Source organism: Lissotriton vulgaris, chromosome 3_1 (genome assembly GCF_964263255.1).
Source record: "Lissotriton vulgaris chromosome 3_1, aLisVul1.2, whole genome shotgun sequence".
NCBI classification, from domain to species: domain Eukaryota; kingdom Metazoa; phylum Chordata; class Amphibia; order Caudata; family Salamandridae; genus Lissotriton; species Lissotriton vulgaris.
In genome coordinates, this window is record NC_141689.1 from 1,524,287,343 (window position 1) to 1,524,308,387 (window position 21,045).

The window sequence follows — 21,045 nt, forward strand, 5'->3', positions numbered from 1 at the left end:
GTGCCCAGACGAACAAAGGCCTCCCCTCTTCTCCAAAACCTTCATTGGCTCCCTGTTAAGGAGAGGGTTGAGTTTAAGAGCCTCTGTATAGCGCACAAGGCGATTTACGGCCATGCGCTGGCCTACATCAAAGCTCGCCTGGAAGTATACAACCCGAAGAGAACACTCAGATCATCGGACTCTCAGTTATTGGTCTGCCCCCGCTACAGATTAGTGACTAAGGGAGGGAGAGCCTTCTCCTTTCTGGCCCCCCCAATTATGGAACAAGCTGCCTGAGGGGTTACGCAGGGAGATGAATCTCCTACGGTTCAGGAAATCACTGAAAACCCTGTTGTTTAGAAGAGCCTTGATCGCAATGTAGTCCTGTAGCTGCGTCTCTTTCAGGAGTGAACCAAGTTATTGTAATGACATCGATTTCCAAGCGCTTAGAGGGCTGCAGGTGATTGGGCGCGTTATAAATCTAAACTAACAATAACAATAACAATAACAACTCAGGGACACCACCACATCACTCACGGACACCAACACATTTGATTTGATTTTGTGATTTGTAAAGCACTCGAATGCCCGAGGGCGTCTTGGCGCTGTCAAAGCTCGAACTGCTGCAGATGTATCTGGTGCACCCCCTGGCTAGGCTGCGAAAAGCCAGGTCTTTAAGTTCTTATGGAAGGACCACAAAGAAGGGCTGTTTTTTAGTTCGGCAGGTAACTTGTTCCATGTTTTTGCCGTGTTGCCTATGAAGCTTCTCCTCCAACTTAGTTGTCTGAATCTGGGGGTCATGAGGAGCTTAGCACTGCTGGATCTTAGCATCCTAGATGGAACGTACAGCCACATGCATCAAAGGAAATTGCATTCACAAACGGTGCGAATCGCAAAATTCGTCCGGTTGCGAATGCAATTTCCATTTTTGGGATGCATGAACATTTTAGTAAGTTTCGCAATTTAAGAAATCCCAAAATTGTGATTTCTTAAATTGAGAGTGCATTTAAGGAATCTCAAATTGAGATTCCTTAAATTCAGTGCATCAAACTTTTAAAATTTGCAAATTCGAAAATAAGGGGAGCAAATTACCATGAAGTTGACCTTCATGGTAATTCGCGAAAACTTTAAAAAATGCACTAAAGTGCATTTTTCAAAGTTCCATTTTACACACACACATGCCCTTGGGGCATGTGAGTGTGCAAAATGTACTCCTAAGAAGATTTCAGGGGTGCAACAGGGTGTCCTTTGGACACCCCTGCACCCTTGAAATTGCATTCTTAATTTGCGAATTTTCAATGGTGAATTGCAAACTAAGAATGTTTTTTCATTCATTCCTATGGGCCTCTAGGCCCATAGGAATGGATGGGGAAGTATTCCTTAATTGCGATTCTCAATTAGAGAATCGCAATTAAGGAATTTTAAGAAATCCCTATTTTTATAGCGATTTCTTGATGCATTGCATTTTGCAATTCCTTAATTGCGAATCCTTATTTTTCGCAATTAAGGAATCACAAAATGCAATATTGATGCATGTGCCTGATAGGGTTTTAGGTTTCTTTTCAGAAAATGAGATCCTGATCCGTGCAGAGTTTTGTTCGCCAGGCAAGCTGACTTGAACTGAATTCTTTTTTCAATGGAGAGCCAATGAAGGCCTCTCATTTTTTGCGCTATAGGTTCGAACTTAGGGATATTCAGAACCAGCCTGGCGGCCGCGTTCTGAAGCGGTTGAAGTTTTTGTAGCAACTGTTTTTGTAACCGTACGTATAAAGCATTGCCATAATCCAATTTGGATAAAGCTAACATGGTAACCAAGGTTTTTTCAGTGTTAGGTGGAATATATAGCAACAGTTTCCTAACGAGTTTCAGCGTGTACCAAACAGATGAGAAGATATTGTTTATTTGTGCTTCAAAGGTTAGTTTGGAATCGAATATGACCCCTAAATTCCTCACCTTGTCCACCGGCGACGGGCATCTACCTAGGCTGTCTGGCCACCAGAGGTTAGATCAGATATCCGGCTGGGCCCCTAATAGCATAACCTCCAATTTGTCACCATTTAGCTTTAAACAGTTGTCCTGCATCCAGTGACTGACCTGGTCCACACAGTGTCTGAATCCATCCGTGGTCTCTGTGGAGTTGTTAGAGATAGCCACCACTATTTGGGTGTCGTCCGCGTAGGATAGAGGTACGAACCCGCAGTTCCTAATGATGTTGGCTAGAGGGGAGGCATATAGGTTAAAGAGGGATGGGCTCAACGAAGAGCCCTGGGGGACCCCCAAGGCAGATCGAAGGACTTTGATACAAATTCCCCGAGCTGAACTGACAATGTTCTATTTCCTAGGAAGGAGGCCAGCAGATTGACAGCTGAAGTATGAAGGCCTATGGCTTTCAGCCTGCTTATGAGGATATCATGGTTAACAGTATCGAAGGCCGCCGACAAAACTAGCAAAATGAGGGTGGCCTTCCCTCCTGTGTCCAGAATACTCCTGATTTCTTTCGCTGCCATCACCAAGGCAGTCTACGTCCCATGTGCCTCCCGAAACCCATAATGGGAGTCATCTAGAATATGCCTGTTCCTAATGAATCCTGCCAGTTGTGAGTTCAGCAGTTTCTCCAGGATTTTAGCCTGAAAAGGTATTCTCGAGATTGGCCGGAAGTTGGCTGGAATGGAAGAGTCGAGACCCGGTTTCTTAAGTAATGGAAGTACTGAGGCTGCCTTCCAAGCTTTAGGGAAGCAGCTGGACTGAATTATGTTGCTGAAGAGAAGCTGCAGTTGGGCGCTCAGCAGATCAGGAAACAGATGCAGGACCTTAGGTGGACAAGGGTCCATAGGGCCTCCTGATTTGGTAGACACGACCAACTGCCTGATCTCTTCGATCGAGGGAATACAAAACTTTAATTTGAGAGGAGGGGGGCTAAGGTCTGTGGGATTAACCTGAGTGGGGAGAACCGGTTGACTAGAGCCCTCCGCATGTGTGACAATATGCCTCAGAGGGAATGGACACCAACACATCACTCAGGGACACCACCACAGCACTCAGGGACACCACCACTTCACTCAGGGACACCCCCACATCACTTAGGAACACCACCGCATCACTCAGGGACACAACCGCATCACTCAGGGACACCACCACACAACTTAGGGACACCACCACACAACTCAGGGACACCACCATATCACTCAGGGACACCACCACACAACTCAGGAACACCACCACATCACTCAGGGTCACCACCACATCACTCTAATACACCACCACATCACTCAGGCCAACGACATCATCACTCAGTGACACCACCACATCACTCAGGGACACCACCACACCACTCAGGGACACCACCACATCACTCACAGACACCAACACATCACTCAGGGACACCAACACATCACTCAGGGACAATGCTGAGGCTATTCAAATTAAAAATGCAGCGCCACCTAGTGGCCATTTAGCAGTACCACACCCGCGAAACAAAATAAAATGCAACAGAACGGGGACACAGCAGTTCGCCTGGGGCACACAGATGATGCACAGAGTGAGGCAGCTCCAGGCTGCTTAAGAGAAGTAAAAGAGAAAAAAATAAAACACAACAGTGCCCGGTAAATGCACAGCAGCACAGGAACAGCTGCTGCAGCTCTACATTGTTGGGGGAAAGAGTACCTGCCTAAACTGAACAAGCAGACACCCAAGACTCTGTAATGCGAGAGGGGCATAAAGAGTGACATACTCAGCAAGTAAGCACTGAAGGAACTTTAAGCAGAAAGGCTGCCAGGGCTGGTGAAGAATGCAGGGACACCTAGCGGCCATAGGTGGTTACAGCAGGAGCAAGGATAGTCCTGGGATGATGTGAACAGGAACAAGGTGGCCCTAAACTGCTGACTGTGATCCCTGAAGGGAGAAGCCCAAATTAGCCAAGAGTGATACAGGTGTGTAGGAGGTGTATCCAGGGGCGAAGGGGCACCACTGCAAGGGGATTAAGTTAGTGCGCAAGCCGCCCTAGGCAGGAGTACCCTCAGACCAAGAACGGAGAGTGCAAGGGGAGAAGTGACCAGAAGATCGTACTCGAGACACTGGCAGTACGGGCTAGAGCCCAAGAGCGAGAAGTCAGGGTGGATGGTAAGAGAGAAGATGACCTGCAAGAGGTAAGCGGACCAGCAATAGGTCAGCGAAAATGACCCACAAGAGGTCAGCGAGAATGACCTGGAAGAGGTCAGAGAAGCGGTGACCTGAAGAGAGGTTAGAGAAGAGATGACCAGAACGGTACAAAGGAAAAGATGACTGCCAGAAGGTCATGGAGAAGATGACTAGGGGCGGTCTGACAAGCTAACCGAGGAGCGGTCTGACAAGATGACTGAGGAGAGGTCCATGAAGAGGACTGAAGAGGTCAGAGAAGAGGACCAAGGTGAGGTCCGTGAATAGGACCAAGGAGAGGTCTGTAGTAATGACACTATACAACAGAGTCTTCAGAAAAGGGTATTTATTCAAGTTAAGCAAGTTCCATAGAAAGACAAGCGAGCGTGTAACTCCAATGCCAGCCGGGGACCAACTGACATTAATAGAACGCCGCAGCATGAACATTCCAATCTAACGGAATCGGAGGATTGGACGCAGCCGAGTCCAAAAAGGTAAACATGACTTCACTACACACCCCTCTCCCTTTAACCAAGAAAAGGAAATAAGGAAAGAAAATGAAGACCAGGAACACGACAGAAAAGAAAACAAAAGAGTCATGTAAGTACACAATCTGCCAAATAACTAGGCATCTAGGTTCACGGCAGGGGCGTAAAGAATCAGGCCCTGCAGATGGAGATGAGGTAGCAGACAAAAAGTTGTGGGCATCACCAGTGAACCGCCCACATCCTCCTTCACCCCCAGCACTCCCTCCATTGGTTTCAATTCCCACATCACTCAAAAGCCAAAAGTTGTTAGCACATTTGTCAGAACTTTTTACATAGCACCATCTACTTTGTGTGCAGTCTCCCTTCCTTTGCGAAACAAAGCGACATTATGCTTGTTTGATTTGTTTCCATTTTCAACAACCACATAGTTCTAGAATACTTGTTTTACTTTGAAAGGCCCCCAAAATTGGACATGCTGCGGACTGTCCTGCTATGTCTGATTTTTACTAAGTCATCAATACAGATACCAGAAGCTCTTGTGCTATGGTCATTGTCTTCCATTACAGTAGAAATGGGTGAAACAAGCCATGCAGGTACAAGCTTTGTACCGCATCTTCTCAAATGGTGAAACCCCGGTTACACTGTGCACAGTAGTACGATGCGCGCACACCATCTCATTCACCATGTTTCTCACATTCTTCTGACTCTGGACTGCCATGGTAATGGTACCTTTAACCAAGCAATTGGCCCGCTCAACCTTCCCATTTGCCTGTGGGTTGTATAAACTAGTGCGATGGTGTGTAATACCGCTCTTGTCAAGGAAATCTCTCATTTCTTTCGAAACCAGTTGTGTTCCATTATCTGTGACCAGTACATGTGGCAGACCCTCCTCTTGGAAAACAATTTTGAGTTTCTCTATGGTACTCTGAGTGGTAACTTCGGACATAAAAAGCACGACAAGCCACTTAAAGTGCGCATCTACCATAACCAATGTATTCTTAAGGTTTCATCTACGCCATGCATAGGTCCAATGAAGTCCAAACAAACAGTACTCCAAGTAGATCATGGATTTTCAATAATGTTGCTCTTCTGACCTGTTTTGAGCCTCTTCTCGCTCTGCACACATACCTCACACTTAACCACCCATTCATTGATTTCCTTATCCATACTGGGCCCCAGAAATTTTCTCTCACACGTTTCTTTGTCAACGTTTGGCCTAGATGACCCTCGTGAGCTAAAGCTATTATTTTGCGTCTGACTGCACAAGGTGGCGCATATTTGTCGTCCCTCATGAGTTCTTTGGTCTCACTCAAACTTAACTTGTCCAATATTTTAACAAAAGGTCTCACAGAGGGCCCCACAGTAGTTTCCCTTTTACAACCCTCGATCAACATGCGTCCTACCTCCTTAAGGGTTGAATCCTGTTCCATACCCGACTTCCACTCATCCACAGTTATCGCTCCTCCAACACATTCTGCCACATCACTCAATGATGCTACAGCTCCCTCCTGTACTCAATCATTCTTTCCAGTAACGCCAGCGTTTCTCCATCCAGGTATGTGGGTAACCTTGTAGCTGTACTCCTGTAGGCATGATCCCAGTCTGGCCAACCTCGCCAACCTTTCCCTTCACCATCTGGGCTGAGAACTTTAACTAAAGGCTTGTGGTCCGTGCGGATGTGGAATTCAATACCTCACAAGAAAGTCCTGAAATGTTCCACTGACCATGCAGCAGCTAGAGCTTCCCACTCTATAACTGAATGGTTATACTCGCCCTCTGACAAAGTCTGTGAGGCGAATGCAACTGTTCTCTCCTGCTCCTTAAAGCTTTGGGACAAGTCAGCCCACAACCCACAAGCACTGGCATCAACCGTGAGAAAAGTAGATAGTTTGGTTTTAAACGGTGCCAAGACACCTGCTTCAAAACATTTTTTTTAAATTTGCTAGAAAGCAACCGGCTGCTCCTCCCCCCAAGAGTAAGAACACCCCTTCTTCTACAAAGCTCGAAGGGCCTCAGTCTTAGCGGCAAATGTATTTACAAATTTTGCGTAATACTCCAATAAGCCCATAAAGGATCTCAGTTTCTCTTTGTTATTAGGAATGGGTGCGTCAACATATTGCTTCAATTAAGTCAACTTTAGGTCGCACACCATTCACGGAGATGGTATGACCTAAGTAATGTATGTCTTCCACCAAAAATGTACATTTTTCTTTACTTAGGGTTAGGCCTGTCTCCCTCAACCTACCCAAAACCTCTCTTAAACATTTGTTGTGTTCATCAATAGTCTCCCCAAAGACAAGGATGTCGTCTTGGAAATATTTTACTTTTTCTACACCCTTCAACACTTCTGTCATGATGCATTGAAAGACGCTAGCTGCGGAAGACAGCCCGAATGGCAATCTCCTGAATCAAAAGGTTCCCTCTATGGGAATAAAAGATGTGAGATCCTTACTTTCCTCATCAAGTTTGATCTGCTGGTAAGCACTCTTCAAATCTAGTTTTGAAAAGTACTTACCACCACCAAGCAACAACAACAATTCGTTAATTTTGAGAAGGGGAAAAGTGTCAGTTACAATATGCTGGTTAAGACTGCGCAAGTCCATGCATAATCTCAACTTCCCATCACTTTTTTTACTGATAACCACTGGTGAAACCCATTCACTGGCTTCCACCGGTTCAATAACACCATCTTTTAGCATTTGATCTAACAATTGTTTGACTTCCTCCCGCACTACGACAGGCCCCATTCTAAGTTTGTGCTTGACCGGGGTAGTACCTTTCTTCAGAATAATTTTGTGAGAGTAGCCCTTAAGTTCACAAGACACTTAGTGAAAATGCCTTCCATTTCTCTCAAGACTTCTTCTGTAGACATATCTGACAAACTTAGTACTTGTGCCTCCGAGTGCGGGTCTATAATTATGTGCAAATCGAATTGATGTCCTCACCCAAGAATAGGAGGACCATCCTCCACAACATAGACTTTGCCCACCGTAGATCTTGACTTAAACATAATGGTTGCAGTGAAGAAGCCAAGAACATCGATCCTTTCTCCTTGGAACCTCTAGGATCAATATCCCTAGATTCCAGGTTAACTTCTGGCCACTCATTTTTCCACATCCATTTAGGCACAATGGTGTACAACGACCCACAGTCCACCATTAGATCAACTAGTTTGCCTTTAATGTTAAATTCTGCTTTTGGGCGTTTTCTTTTCCCTTCACTGTCATTGCTTGAGAGGACCATCAACACTCGTTCTTCTCCATCTCCATCAGAATTTGGTTCTTCAGGAACGGCAACCCTAGAACATTCTGTTGTTTTGTACATCCTGGCATAGTGCCCCCTATGTCCACACTTTAAACAGTCGTGTTTGCTTGCAAAACACCACTTAGAGTCGCTTGAGTGTACTAAACTGCCACATCTCATACAACTCTTTTGTTTCTTGCCTTTTTGCATTTTCTCATTGCTTTTATTTGTCGTAGCCTTTATTGGATGATCCTTCCTTCCAATAGCTGCAACCTCCTCCGTTATGGCATTCTTCTTGCTCATAACTAACATACAACTATCAGACTCTTCAACCACTTTGGCTATAGACAGCGCCTATTTTAATGTTGGGTTTTTAGCTGCCCATTTCCTCTCTTGTGCCTTTCTGCTGTGGCACTGCACAATGAATTGGTCGCGAATAAGTTCATGTGTCATTTGCCAAAAGTTGCACTTGATGGACAATTCTCTCAATGCTGACACAAACTTCTCCACAGTCTCCTCTTGCTTCTGTGGCCTGGTATAGAACATGTACCTTGAGAGTACGACATTCTCCTCCTTAGCAAAACGCTTTTGCAGGTGTTGTTTTGCTTCCAAAAACATATCCTCCACTGGTTGGTTGTTACTAACCAACATCTGGGGTAAATATTTAAAAATGCGATGTGCTTCCTTCCCAATGGTACCCAGTAGAAGCGCTTTTTTTCTCTCAGGCGAAAATTCTGCACCATCTAAAACTATAATGTAATTTTCAAATAGGTAGATCCATTCCTCCCATGGCATTAAAGGTTGTCCTGGTTGAGCCATAAATGACAGCGGAATTACTATTGATGAATTTGCCATGTTGGTATTTTAAATCAACAATTCACTTCTAGTGTATATTCATGTAATGCGCACTCAAGCCACCAGAGAGCGCACTCCACCTGACTCTCTCCCTTCAGTGTCCAAAGATATTTACATCGACTTACACCGGCAGAATCCTGACAGGAAAAATAAATGCAGCTACTATTGCGCTAATGCGAACTAATGATGGTTGCTTTACTTCGCTGTCATTTATTGATAACCATCATTTGTTTCCTCCCTCTATAGCTGCTCAATTCCGTCAAGATCTTTACACTCAGCTGTTATGCCTCTTGCGTACGCTTTTCAGTCAGCGCACCTCAGATTACTCCTACAATGTCTTTTGATCTAGGAGCCACTGTTTGCTATGAATGACAAGAACGTTTTTTTTTTATCTTGTGGAGATTTAATACGCTGTGCGTAATCCTGTCAGTGCGCTGAAGAGATTTTTTTTTTCCAAACGTACACTCGCTCCCGCTGCCACAGTTCGCTCCGCAAGCCAAAAGTCTATTTCCCTCACAGGAAATATTTTGACAACTACGCTGAAGCTTAACACTTGGGATAACGCTGCAACTATGAAAATGCTACTGTCCATATGCTGTCCTTACTTGAGTAATACACCGTCTCTTTCTCCTCAAATAAGTAATTTTCCTTTGCATCTCCTCCAATACATTACTGTGAGCGTTTCAACATTAGCGCTCACCTTCGGTAGACCACTCCCCCTATTGACTTCTTAGGGCGGCCAATATCGTCCACCGTCCACGCTCCTCACCGCTCTGGTGTCACTACATACGGCTAGCGAATTGTCACCAAGAAATGTAGTAATAAGACCATACAACAGAGTCTTCAGAAACAGGTATTTAGTCAAGATAAACACGTTCCACAGAACGACAAGCAAGCGTGTAACTCCAACGCCAGCTAGGGACCAACTGACATTAGTAGAACGCCGCAGCATGAACATTCCAAACTAACAGAATCGGGGGACTTGACGCAGCCCAGTCCAAAAAGGTAAACATGATATCACTACAAGGTCCGACAAAATTGACCGGAAGTCAGTAGTGAAAGGAAGAAGGTTGCGACGACAGGTCTGGTCACCGAACAAAGAGAATGTTTGTCCTAGGGGAAGGACGGCGCCAGGGAGACGCGCGTGAAGTGCATGTCACACAGAGAGGCCTGATCAGAGAAGAAGTGCAAGACCTGATGAGACTAGCCCGCATCGCGAAGTGGAAGAACTAGAAGGAGGAAGTTGTGTGGCATGATGTCACTGCAGAAGAAATTGCAAGAAGAAGTGAAAAGAAGAGAGGAGTGTGTGATCTGACAACTCGCACAGCAGAAGATAAAGGTGACTGAGTGCAAGAACATCTGGCATGGAGCACAGTACCTCGAAAACATCAGTGGCACTTGGAGAACCTAGCTATCCATAATTCTTCGTAACGTCAAGCAAACCTGGTGAAGGCAGAGGTAAGCCAGTGGATCATTTGTGACACCCACCTTTGGGGTTGAACAGGAGACTGGATGGTGAGGGTGCTCGGACGTCCTGAAAAAAAGGACCTGATCCTTCCACACCAGACCGTGGAGATCTATGGGGCAAAGGCCTCTGGGACGCTGGTGAGAGCGTGTCCCACCATGGGAGATGCGTCTACAGCCGCTCTTCCGCCGGACCCAGGAAGACGAAGATCTTGGGCTAAGTGGCAGGAGTAATCCTATTTGGAAACAACTACCCTTCAGGTGTAGTTAGGTACTTGAAGGTGGGACTTGTAGAGCTTCCTCCATGTACCTAGTCAGTTGCGTTGGAGTGACACAGCGATGTACACCCAATCCAGTGGAAGCCTGGTGAAGAGGCCTCCGGGACATCCCGTGAGACGGCAAAACACACGAGAGGGGCATCCTGGTGAGAGAGGGATGTTTGCAACCAGTTCGCCATTCTGTAGAGAGCAGCAATTCTGCATTTTTGAAGAAGCCCCAACAACCAGGACTGATTGGTGAAAACGTTACATCTACCAGATTCACCATCACTCCACCTGCACTGTCACAGAGAACTGTACATAAAGAGACATTAGTGTCAACTTGCATGCCTTGAGTCTAAGGAGGACCGGACCCGCTGGACAGCCCTGAACTGTGCCAAGCAGAACTGGTGATCCTAGCTGCAGGTATACCATTGTTTTGTTTCTGCAAGCAGCTAAACAGACTCCGTGTGAGGTTCTGTATTTCGCGACTTTGTTCGTGTTTGGCTGCCATTTTGCGACTTGCCTCCATTTTGTGTTGCCCTCACTCAGGCAGCACAGCCAGCCAGGTATTTCTTTGTCGTTTTCCTGCATTCACATACTAAGTAACCTTTCCGCCTCTATTTACTAGTCTAGTGTCAGGGTCTGACCAAGTACAACAATCCATGTCTAATTAACTAATCCCCGTCCAGACTATCTGTAGGTTCGCACCATTCTTTCTTGAGGCTAACTTATCTGCTGATTCAGAAAAGGGATTCAAGCAAACCGGGCCGAAGACGGCTGTAATGCCAGAAACCGGTCCCCGGGAGCTTGTTTCCTTCCCAGTGTAAGAATTGGCTTTTGTAGTTTGGTTTGCCCTGTTCCCATCATGCACTGGGACAGGAACAGACTAATTTGCATACAGCCAGGTTCTGAAACTGGGATGGTGCAGTGAGCTAAAAAACGGTGTTGGATCTAGCCCTGATCTCTTGACTGGGTGAGAGCTTTCTGCTTAATTCAGAGACTCTGTCCCTCACCACCCCTTGTTGTAAATATTTTTGTCCACCCTAAGCGTGGAAGGGTATTCTCAGATGTGAGACCCTTGCTCATTGCACCATCAGGATTCAAGCAAACCGGACCGAAGACGGCTGTAATGCCAGAAACCGGTCCCCGGGAGCTTGTTTCCTTCCCAGTGTAAGAATTGGCTTTTGTAGTTTGGTTTGCCCTGTTCCCATCATGCACTGGGACAGGAACAGACTAATTTGCATACAGCCAGGTTCTGAAACTGGGATGGTGCAGTGAGCTAAAAAACGGTGTTGGATCTAGCCCTGATCTCTTGACTGGGTGAGAGCTTTCTGCTTAATTCAGAGACTCTGTCCCTCACCACCCCTTGTTGTAAATATCTTATCTGCTGTCCTTCGCCATTCCCTCCATGAACTCTCTGATTCCACAACTGTCCTTCTTAAACATAAAAATGTGTTTCTTCAGCTGCAAGTTGGATTGTGTGGGTTCATTTGCAAATAGCTTAAGGGGTTGGGTAACAAAAGCAGCCGACAACCAAGCTTGTTTGAAGTTACGTAATACTTTGCTTTCCGAGCCCCTCGCATTTGTCTGATTTGTATGTCTTGGGATTGTTCATTGTGTATCTCAAATGTATATAAACCCATGTTCCACGGAGTTCGAGAGCCGTCTCCTTTAAACATACTTTGAACACAGGGACAACTGTGCTGGCTGCAGCTAATAAAATACGATCTTCTACGCCAACGGAGTGTCCGGTGTCTCTGTTCGACCAGGTAGGAGAGCTCGAAGATTTAGGCATACCCTGCGCTGCCGGGCCCTTAAGGCTCCGGTTCTTCAATTGACGCCCAGCGTGGGGTGGCTTCAGTGGGAGCGGTTCAGCCTGAGGATTGTGAGGAGCCCCGCAAGAAATTCCGGAGGAAGCGCACCACACGATTGGCCCCTGCATGTCATAAGTGGACCGAAGGTCTTTACAGCGCAGCTTCCCCCTTTTTGCTGACGGCTGCTGACGACTGCTGCCCTGACTGCCGCCCTGCCTTAATCCTCTCGGCGATGATTGCTATTGTGAGACGGTGGACGGACCTTCGGTGGTGTAAGAAGACACTTAGTTAAGTATTTGGTGGGTCGCTCCCACAAATTTGTTTTGTTTCTGTTTTGGGTTTCTATTCGGCTACTGCAGTGGCCGAAGCCAAGGGGTGAGTACGTTTGTGCAGTGTTATTAGCATTAACCCCTTGATGATTGAGAAGAGACCAGTGAAATAACGATGACTGGTTTCAGTAAGTTTAAACGTTGGTGTCGTTAGTCTTGTGATAGGGATTCCCAGTTGGAGGACTCTTGCCTGATCCCTCCGGTTGGAACTCCCACTTATGAGTTATATTCGAAACATGGTATCGGCCCCATTACCTTTAATGAGACATGGATCCGATATACTAAAACGGATGGTGTTCTGCAGTGGCCACAGAATCGTAGCTTTGATACCGATATATTAGATAATTTAGAAACGAGTTTATTTAAAAGAAAAGCCCGGCCGGCAATGTTTGACTCTTTCCGCCTCTGGCGAAAAGAAGCCAAACAGAGAGAAATAAAGCAGGCAAAAAGAGATAGGAAAGTGCAAGGTATGTCGATTACACAGGCTGCCCAACAGTTTGCAAATAATGAGTCTGATTATGCGATGGAGATAACGGAAAGACAACATCGTATGGCGATAGATAGGTGTTAACCGGCGTTACCTATTTCCCCTCCAGAGAAGAGTAGGGATCCTGAGGAAGATCCTTTAATGGCCCGCTTATTGAGGTTGACTCCACCCTATGCACAAGGTGCTACTGCACCCCCGTTAGCACCTCCTGCCAGTGGCCATTCAGTTGCCGATTGTCCAGCCACCTGCACAACCGATCATTGCTGCTTTGCCTGTTCCTATTCCCCCACATGTGCCCCTCCCTGTAATTCAGCCCCAACCTCCCTTGTTGTCAACTTCTTTGCCTCTGCAATCTACTACGCGCCTGCCCGTCTCGCATTCCACTTCCCTTATGTCACCTGTTCTTTTAAGTGATACCCCGACTAAGCATAAGTGACTGGTAGACGCTATCTCAGGTTTCTTTTCTCCTTTACTCGGATCGTTAAATATGTCTCCGGCTCTTTCTCGACGGCAATCCCGTCGGCAAATTCCGCTTTCAGACGAGAAAACGGTGTTGGGTTCTCTCGCTCGCAGGTGGATTAAGGAAGGTGCAATATATAGTGCACGAGATATTATGAGTTCTTTCCGCCAATGGACCGAGCCCTCCCAGAGATATGTTTTCGATGTTATGTGTGACACTCTGGTTAAGGGATGGGAGGATATGGAGTTGGATACAGTTCCCCCGGATTTGTTGAGAGTTCAGGCTGATTTTGATAAGGGTCTTATAGTGGGACCAAAAGTCGAGGAGGATATAAATGCACTCGTTGCTTTTAGATCGATATTCTCTTCCTTGACTCTTCCAGAATGTGATCCTACTGTCGGCCAGGAATTAAAGCACTATCCGATGCGTGAAGTCCCTCCAGTATGGAGAGACGCAGTGGGTGGCGCCCATCCCGTACCAGCCCACTTTCAGCGTGTATGGGTTCATGTCCCCTGGAAAAGGCCTGAAGTTTTGGCTCTTAAACAGACTCTGCCGGACCCTCGCAAAAACCCTACTGGTTACTATAAAGAATTGTCCCAGACAGTTGAGGCTTGTATTATGAACTTAGCCGATATCGATATGTTATTTGAGAATGTAGTCCCGCAATCCTTATGGGCTCAGATTTTAGAGAGGACCGTGCAGTAGAATTAGGTGGTGATTGGGCTGCTATACGTGCCGCAGAAGCAACGCAAGTGGGCGGTGCGAAGCCCGATGTTCTGATTATGGAACTCCCTGGTAGAATCATTACTCTAATGACGACAATGATGCCCGCAGTGCGAGTACATTGGGATAAGCTGGCTGAATGTAAACAAAAGATAGATGAGAGAGTCTCCGATTTCTTTACTCGTTTCGAGGAGACATTTATTGATCACAGCGGGCAGGACATGACTACTGAGGGTGGCCAACGTTTGTTTGTGGACAAGTTTGTATTTAACTTACTTCCCGGATTATCCAACAAATTGTAAAGTTCCGAGAGTTCATGGGCTGTTTCCACTCCTGCCCAGATATTAGCCACTACACAATATTATGAGAATAGGGATAAGGAGGAGAAAGATAAGCAAGAGAAGAAGAATAGAGATCTGAAAACTAAGGTCCTTTTACAACAGGCTTATCCTTCACGTTTTGCTCAGCATCAGTTCCCCCAGCCTCCGCAATTTCAGAAGGTATTTCAAAAACCTGAGCCTTTTGTTCCACACCTTTGTTGGGTCCTAACCAGTGTGCTTATTGTAAAGAGGATGGCCATTTTAAGAATAGTTGCCCAGTTCTGTTACAGCGTAGTAATGGGATGTCTGTTCCACGTGGTCGTGGTGGTTTTCTGTCACCATACAGGGGTAGAGGAAGAGGTGTATTCCCTCAAGAACAGCGTTCTTTCCCGCCTCCGAAGGTTACAAATTATTTTGATCAACAGAAAGCTCAGTCTGCACAATACTACACTGATGATTGTTATGTGGACAATGGGAACGAAGGTTTCCACACTAAATAGGACAGCCATGGACAAAGTGAGGGAGTTGTATCGATTCCAGTAGACCAGAATGGGCCTCATGTTATCCTCAATACTACGGGAGGTCTAGAACCATTTCTTTTGGATACTGGTACGACAAGAAGTTCTATCATTCATTCTAAACTCCCTGGGGCACCTTTGTCTCTCCTCGCTGGAAGAACCCAGAGAGTCCCCCTCCCCCCGTTCAGATCCGAGGCCACCAAAGTCATCTGAGGGGTACCACAAGGATCATCACTCAGCCCCATCCTCTTCAACGTCTACATGAGCCCCCTCGCAGCCATCGCACGCCAACACAACCTCAACATCATCTCCTACGCCGATGATACCCAACTGATCCTCTCCCTCACCAACGACCCAGCCACCGCCAGAACCAACCTACACGAAGGGATGAAAGACGTAGCCAAGTGGAAGATGAAGAGCCTCCTGAAATTGAACTCAGATAAGACGGAAGTCCTCATCCTCGGATCATCACCCTCTGCCTGGGACGACTCCTGGTGGCTCCCTGCCCTGGGCAGAGCACCCAAACCAACGGACCACGCACGCATCCTGGGTTTCATCCTGGACTCCTCCCTCCCGATGACCAGACAAGTCAACGCCGTCTCATCCTCATGTTTCAACATCCTACGCATGCTCCAAAACATCTTTCGATGGATCCCCACCGAAACCAGGAAGACGGTGACCCAGGCACTCGTCACCAGCCGACTGGACTACTGAAACACCCTCTACACCGGAACCACAGCTAAACTACAGAAAAGACTCCAACGCATACAGAACGCCTCCGCACGTCTCATCCTGGACATCCCCCGACACAGCCACATCTCCGGACATCTGAGAGACCTGCACTGGCTCCCCGTCAGCAAGAGAATCACGTTCCGACTCCTCACCCACGCACACAAGGCTCTCCACGACCTGGGCCCCAGGTACCTCAACAACCGCCTGACCTTCTACACTCCCACCCGTCAGCTACGATCAACCAGCCACGCCCTCGCCGCTGTCCCACGCATCCGAAGAGCCACCATGGAAGGAAGATCCTTCTCCTACCTGGCAGCCAAGACTTGGAACTCCCTCCCCATCCACCTCCACCTGACCCAAGATCACCTCTCCTTCAGGAAGCAACTCAAGACCTGACTGTTCGAGCAGTAGCAGACCCCCCTCCCCCAAGCGCCTTGAGACCCTCCAGGTGAGTAGCACGCTATATAAATGCCTTGATTGATTGATTGATTGATTGATTGATTGATTGATTGATTGTCTGGCTCAATGAATACATCTGTAGGATTTTCTGGCGCCCCTGTCTATAATCCGGCCTCTTGCCCACTGCCTATCACAATTGGTCCTTATAACTTGAAGGCTCCACTTATTTTGACAGCTAGTTGTGGTGAGAACTTACTGGGTTTGGATTTGCTGAAAAGGTTGTATGCAACATTACATTGTTCTCTTTCTGCATCTCACACTAGGAAGGAAATTGACTTCATCAATGAACTTGTCCCGAGACCGATTTCCACCTGAGTTGCTTTCTCTCCCTGAAAAGCTCTGGGCTACAGGCCCAAATGATGTTGGCCGTCTTGAAATTCCACCTTATGTTGTTACACTTAAGCCCAATGTCAAATTGCCACGTATTCCTCAATACAAAATATCTAGTGATGGTGAGAGAGCGCTTTTGGCTATTATTCATGATTTGGTTCAGTAGGGTGTGGTTGAGGATGCAAGAGGAAATGTGTGCAATAGTCCTGTGTTGCCGATTCTTAAAAGAACAGATCCTTCCCAGCCCCCTGTTTATAGATTCGTGATTGATCTACGAGAAGTCAACAAAATTGTTGTCCCACAGTTTCCTGTCGTCCCGGACATCACAGCCCTGCTGACGATGATACCTGCTTCGGCAGCTTGGTTCTCTGTGATTGATTTGAAGAATGCTTTCTTCAGCATTCCCATCGCTGAGGAGAATAGGGATATTTTTGGTTTCTCTTTAGGAGGTCGAAGTTTCCAATTTAAAAGAGCACCACAAGGTTATTGTGAGAGTCCATCTATTTATAGTCAGTCTCAGCTTGATACTTTCCCTTTGCCTTCAGGTGCTACCCTTATTCAATATGGGGACGATTTGTTGGTGGCTGCTGATTCAGAGGATGTTTTTAGGGACGTGACTGTTGCACTGCTGCACCATTTGTCTGATCTCAATCATAAGGTGTCACCCTCCAAGTTGCAGTTTGCCCGCCAAGAGGTTACCTACTTAGGTCACCTCTTGTCGAAGGAGGGAAGGCGATTGACCCCAGAACGTATTGAAGCTATTGCACAAGTGCCTGTGCCGACTACACAGAGAGAAGTACGAGACTTCTTGGGCATTACCTCTTATTGCGGACAGTGGATCCCCAATTTTTCCTTATTAGCTAAACCTTTGTTAGCACTTACATGAAGGATACCCCTCATCCGCTTTCTTGGACTGAGGAGTGCCAGAAGAGTTTCTCTGACTTACGTACTGCTCTGTGTTCTGCTCCTGTGTTGGGTACTCCAGATTATAGTAAGCCTTTTAGGCTCTATGTCCATGAGAGAGAGGATTGTGCATTGTCAGTCTTGACCCAACAGTTTGGAGATAAACAGAGGCCATGTGCCTATTTTTCAGCCACCTTAGACCCAGTAGCTAAAGCATTGCCTAGCTGCCTCAGAGCTACAGCAGAGACAGCAATCTCTATTCGCCAATCTGCTGGAGTAGTATTGGATAACACACTTACTGTTATGGTACCACATGCAGTGGACACTTTGTTAAATAGAACTAAAGCACAACACCTCATGAGTGCTCGTTTATCTGGATATGAGCTAACGCTCTTGGCAAGTCATGTATATATTAAATGATGTAACACTTTAAATCCAGCCACATTGTTACCACTACCAGATGAAAAACATGCTCAGGAGCAGCATGATTGTCTTCTCCACACAGAGGAGGAAACAAAAGGCAGGATTGATCTGAAGGATACTCCACTTAAGGACCCGGATGGGATCCTACGGGTAGATGGTTCCGGTTTCAAACTCCCTAATGGAGAAACAACTTCAGCCTATGCTCTTACTACCCTGCATACGATTGTTGAAGCAGCACGGATTAGACACAATTCAGCCCAGGCAGCTGAGTTAATAGCCTTGACCAGAGCGTGTGTGTTGTCAAGAGGGAAAAGAGTGAATGTCTATACAGATAGCCAATACGCCTTTGGCGTGGCACACAGTTTTGGCCGCTTGTGGAAGGAGAGAGGATTTTTTACATCTCATGGAACGAAAATACAGCATGGTCAATTGGTGACTTACCTTCTTGAGTCGCTTGCTTTGCCTACACAGATAGCAATTATAAAGTGTAGCGCACACAAGAAGTTTTTAACAAAGGAGGGAGGGAGAGGGAAAGTGGATTCGATCTCCCCTAGCAATTTACATAAACAAAGTAGATTCCACTCTAGTGGTGGTAGTGGTCCCTACAATGGTGGGGAGCACACAGTGTTGTGTAAAATACCCCTCACACACCAACAGGCCCCTTGGTGTCATGCTTCATCATCGGGGTCTTCTCACCCCTCTACGGGATGCGGCGTGCTACGACTTACGACTACGTAGGAGCACTTGAAGTGAACTATGTGTTGGTGAGTGTGGGTTTTTTTTTTAAGCGTGAGTAGTGAAGTGGTGAGAGGTGAAAGTTAAAAAATACCTGGCGCGTAGGGTAAAAATAGATTTTATTAAGCCCTCGGCTGGTATTGTTAAAAGGGTGCAGGGTGAGGTTGTTACTGTATTTTAAGGTACATCAACCTCAGAAAGTGTGTCGACATGATATGATATCGTCGGAGCCGCGTTGAGGGGATGACAGCCCATCTAAGCATGCTGTAACCGTAGCCGCACTGAGCCGGAAGACTACCCCCAATACCACGCAGGGCTCATGAGGCCACCCTGCCTTGTTATATAAGTCTTGTCCTATTACCGCCAATTGGGCGCAACAGACTTCTGGATTAAAAAACATAATTAGGAACATTACACCTAATTTTTTGTAGATTATATTTTTGTAACTAACAATTTAACATCTATACTACGTGTGAGTAAGGTGAGGAGGTTTGTGCACTCCCTCGTCCTGAAGAAGGAGTTTCTACACTCCGAAACATGTCATGTCGACGCACTTTCTGAGGTTGATGTACCTTAAAATACAGTAACAACCTCACAGAAGCCTCCACAGACCCAGGTCACTCGATCAAACCTGGGGATTGGGTCTGTGTGAAGAACTTTCAGAGAACCAAAAACCTGGAGCCCCGTTGGACAGCCCCTAGCCTAGTACTCCTCGTCACACGCACAGCAGTGAAAGTCCAGGGGAAGAAAAACTGGGTTCACGGCGTGCACTGCAAAAAGGTACCCTTGTCCTTCGACCAGTGGGTCCGCAGGGGCATAGGTGAGTCTGAAAGAGAGAAGATTCCCCGTTTCGTACCTTTTAGTAGCGCCCGGTTGGATGGAACTCAGTCCGAGAAAGAAGATGATGATATTCTTCAAGAAGCTATACCACCACATCTTCGAATAGACACCACAAATCCAGAAACATTGTTTCAAGATCAGACTATATCGAATAAGAGACGATACAACCTCAGGCCTAGACCTATCAAAGACATTTGAATTTTTTTTATCCCTTTTGTTGCAATTTTTACGAGATTATTGATATGCCATCTGTCCCCGTTGCAGGGTCACGGTAGGAGTCTTGGACTGTACCCTGTTTTGGTGGCTAGGACCCCCAGGATTTGCAGTGTCATAAAAGCAAATAACTATAGCTAAGTGATTGAGGAAGATTGCCGTGTGCAACAACTTTTTTAGAAAGGATGGATGGTACATCAAGTAGGGAAAATAAGAAGACAAAGATGAAGCAGAAATACTGTAAATTATTGCGTAGTCGATTTGGCGTTACTTTGTGTATTTTGATGTTTTTTTGCATTTTATTAGCATCTGCGGGTTGGATTGTTCATCTTCTACAGCCAAAACCCCTTTCTGATTCTACTTCTTTGTCTTCTCGCCTCTTTGTTTCTCAACATCAGACACATGCCCTTCCCCCGCATGAGCAGATAAGAAGGATTGATTCAACTATTACACCAACACCAATTAGCTGTCAACATAACTGATTGTTGGGTATGTGGACTCATGCCTCATAGCACGCATAAAGGCATGCCCTACCTAGTCCATCCCTTCTCCTATGAAGGATCGGCCTGGGCATACTTGGCTATGTTCTTGGCCGCATACCATAATCGACTAAGAAACCCCATTGGTTCGTTCGGGAGCGGAATGGATTTTAGCCATAGTAGCTTGATAAAGGGAATAGTATCAATGGCTAAGATTGTAGATAAGAATAAGATACCCATTGATGAGAAACGAGCATTTGAAGCTTGGAATGTGACTCACTATATCACTAGCCTTAGTGATAAAACAAAGCAGGGAAAGTCTCCCCCAGTATGGACAGTACCCCATCAAGGTAATTTTTGCCTTCAGATTAACAGCAAGAAGACTGATATACAACAGAATTGTTCCCATACGTATGTTTTCACATCCCAGAATTCCCCTCCATTGGTTCCATCTCAGGGTACATACTTTGTCTGTGAGGACAGAGCCTATACATGGCTCTCGTCTGACTTCTCAGGAGCAAGCTATATAGCCTTTTTGCTTCCCCCTACATACACTGCCCCATCAGGTCATCACAGAAACAGATATGGTAGAGGGATAATTGACGCCAAAGATACAGCGGGACAAGAAGGAGGTGATTTCCTTGAATCACTGACAAATTATTGATATCAATAAAATCGACCTACACAAATATCGAGTCTCAAACATCGATTACAATTACATCGACACCATATACTTATTTAACAAACCACTAAAACATCGATCACACAATATCGATATACAAAAACATTGACTACACAAATTTCGATAGCACATTTATCGAAATACAAAATATCGACATTTATAATTAAATATAGGA